The sequence below is a fragment of the Trachymyrmex cornetzi genome, unplaced genomic scaffold, assembly GCF_001594075.2.
Source record: "Trachymyrmex cornetzi isolate Tcor2-1 unplaced genomic scaffold, Tcor1.1 scaffold272, whole genome shotgun sequence".
NCBI lineage: Eukaryota > Metazoa > Arthropoda > Insecta > Hymenoptera > Formicidae > Trachymyrmex > Trachymyrmex cornetzi.
The window spans coordinates 25,855-29,223 of record NW_017297394.1 but is presented as its reverse complement, the minus strand read 5'-3'; positions in this window follow the sequence as shown (position 1 = coordinate 29,223).

Sequence of the window (3,369 nt, the reverse complement as noted above, 5' to 3'; positions counted from 1 at the left end):
TGCCCCCGTAGTTGCGGTCTTAGTTTTTCCATCGCCTTTCTTAGGGTTCCAAGATACTCGTGGTTGTCCTGCTCCGGCTGTTTGTTGCTACATAAAAACTGTCCAGGCAACCATATCGGTTCTCCCAGGACTATTTCCGCGGTTGTTTGTTGCATTTAGGTCTTCTCTCCAGGCGGCGCGTATCCCTAAGAGAATTACCAGCAGTACTTCTGTCCATCTCTCCGTTTCGTGGCTTTTGATTGCTGCCTTGAACTGCCTATGGAATTTTTCTACCATCCCGTTTGCCTACGAGTGGTATGCTGTTGTCCGGATGTGTATGGATCCCGTTAGCTTTGTCAGTTGGTTGAATAGTCTGGCCTCGAACTGACGTCCTTGGTCCGTCGTTACTCGTTGTTGCGTCCCGAGTCGCGCTATCCAGTTGCTGAAGATTTGTTTTGCCATGGTCTCCGCAGATATGTCCGCGATCGGTATTGTTTCTGGCCATCGCGTGTATCTATCTACTATGGTGAGGTAGTATCGGTATCCGCTTGAGCTTTGTAGTGGTCCAACGATGTCCACGTGGATGTGCTCGAATCGTTTCGTCGGCCCCACGAAGTCTTTTAATGGTGACGTGTTGTGCCTTGTGATCTTTGCTTTCTGGTATGGGATGCAGGTGCGTGCCCACTGTCTGCGCTCCTTCTGCATGTTTGGCCATACGTATCTCGCTGCTACCAGTTTCGCTGTAGCCTTGATCCCCGGGTGTGCCAAGCTGTGTAATGCTTGGTATGCCTGCCACCGGAAATCTCTTGTGACAAACGGTCTTGGTACTTGCGTGTTTGTCGCAGTACAGATATATCCCTGTCCCTGGAACTAGCACTTTCTCCATCTTTAAGCTTTGAGGATTTGCTAATATATTTTTTAGCTCCTTGTCTGTCTCTTGCGTCTTGGCCAGCTCCTCGTATTGGATAGCCTTCTGTATTCTCTTGACTCGGGATAATGTGTCTGCTACCACATTCTCGTTGCCTGCGATGTAGCCGATGTCGAGAATTGGCCGATAAACTCTAGGTGTCTCGCTTGTCTTGGCGAACTGCGCAACGGGTTTTGCCTGAAGGCATACATTAGCGTACGGGCTGTATTTCTTCTGTGTTTCGCTTAGTTTTTTGCTGAGGAAGACCGATGGCTACCAGTCCTCCTTGCATCCCTGTTGAAGTACGGCTCCGATGGCTGTATCCGAGGCGTCTGTTACTAGCCGTAGTTCGGCTGTAGCCTTCGGGTGTACCAGCATGGTGACGTATGCTAGGCTCTCCTTGCTGTCTGCGAAGCTTTTTCTCTCTTTGGCGTCCATTCTACCGGTTTCTTTCCTTTAACCTTTCCTTGCAGTGCGTCGTTTAGCGTCGCTTGTGTATGCGCGGCTCCTGGTATGAATCTATGGTAAAAATTTAACATCTCCAGGAACTGGCATAACTGATTCACGGTTGTTGGCCTTGGGAAATTCCGGATAGCTTCCACTTTGTCGTGTGACGGGCTTGTGCCTTTACTCGATACTTTGTAACCGAGGAATCTAATCTTCTTCTCTCCGAGGACGCATTTGATTGCGTTCAGCCTCACTCCGTACTTCTCCAGACGCAGATCTCTCTGAGGTGCTTACTATGTTTCTCTGGTATGGCCGATGCTACGAGGATGTCGTCTATATATGCGTAGCAATAGTCCAAGCCTTGCAGTACTCCGTTAATAAACCTTTGGAAGGTTTGCGCCGCGTTGCGTAGCCCGAATGGCATGTACTCGCATTCGTACATTCCGAAGAGTGACACCCAGTTGGACATGGCTCAATTGGACACGAGCCACTCACAGCGCTTGAGACTACAAAGCTCCTAAGCACCGGTCGCTGTGATTGGTGGTGTCCAATCGAGCCGTGATCAATCGGGATCATCCCCATTCCGAATGGTGTCATAATGGCTGTTTTGAGCACGTTTTTCGGGTTATTGGTATCTGGTTGCATGCGCGCATCAGGTCCAATGTTGAGAATATTGTTCTCCCATGTAGTGTTTGTGTAAAGTCTTCTAGATGTGGGATCGGATATCTGTCTACAGTCCTTGCGTTAAGCTTTCTGTAGTCGCATGGTCGCCACGTGTCGTCCTTTTTAGTAGGCACCATGTGCAACGGCGATGACCACGGACTTTTTGAAGATTGTATAATGCCTTCTTGCAGCATCATCTCGAATTCTGTTTTGGCTGCTTTTAATTTGTCCGGCGGTAGTCTCCTCGGTCTGCATGTTTCCGGTGGTCCTGGTGTTGTTTGTATGTAGTGTATTGTTTCGTGCTTTGTTGTGCACTGTTGTCCCGTTATTCGTGTTAGTCCTGGGTACTCTGTTAGGATGTTGTGGAACTTTGTGAGTGTTGCCACTGTTTTTATTGATGCCGTCGTGGTCACGCTTGCTGTTCCTTTTACCTCGAGTTCCGTCTTGTTGTTTGTCAGCCTCCTCCTTTTCATGTCCGGTAGGAGGTTGTCGTATGCCAGGAAATCTGCTCCTATGATTGGCTGTGTGGTTTGCACGATCACAAACCTTCACAGGAATACTCGTCTGAGTCTTACCTCCTGTTGCATCGTCAATATGCCGTACGTTGGTATTATTGACCCGTTTGCGGCATAAAGTTGATACGGTACCGGCTGTTTTCACTCCTTGATGTCAGGCGCTGGGTAGATGCTTACATCTGATCCTCTATCTACCAAGAATCTTTTCTTTGTGTTTTTGTCTGTTATGTAGAGGCGGCATGGTTGAGGGCTGTTGTTAATGACCGACGTCACTGCGTGCTTTCGCCGTTTTCCGACTTCTTTTTGAAGTCGCAAGGCTACTTGCATTTGCGTGCTTCAGCTCCGAGCCTGTGGTAGTAACAAGTTGTATGGAGCTTCCTTGTTCTGCTTCTAGTCCTGTTCCTCCTTCTAGAAATTTCCTTTCCTATATTTTGTCCAGATACTTAGCCATCTTTCCGACTTGTGTCAACGCTGCTACTTGTTTCCGCAGCTCTTATACTGGGTCTATTTTGGCTGCCAGCGTTTTCGTTGGTTACGATCCCATGGTTGCCAAGACTATTGTTTTGCTTCCGATCTCATGTATTCGGTTGGGAGAGGTTTATTTGGGCACGTTACAATTAGACACGTTGCAATTGGTCACGTTGCAAATGGACATGTTATATTGGACACGTATTACTTGAACATGTTAATATTGGATACGTTAATTTTGGACTCGTAACTAGAGATGGGATCGAACTCAATATGTAAGGAGGTTGTAAGGCAAATGCAATATGTTAAGAACTACTTGAAAAAATTACAGACTATTCTAAATTTCATTTAATAATAATACAAAAAAATAGAAACAATTGACCATCTGGA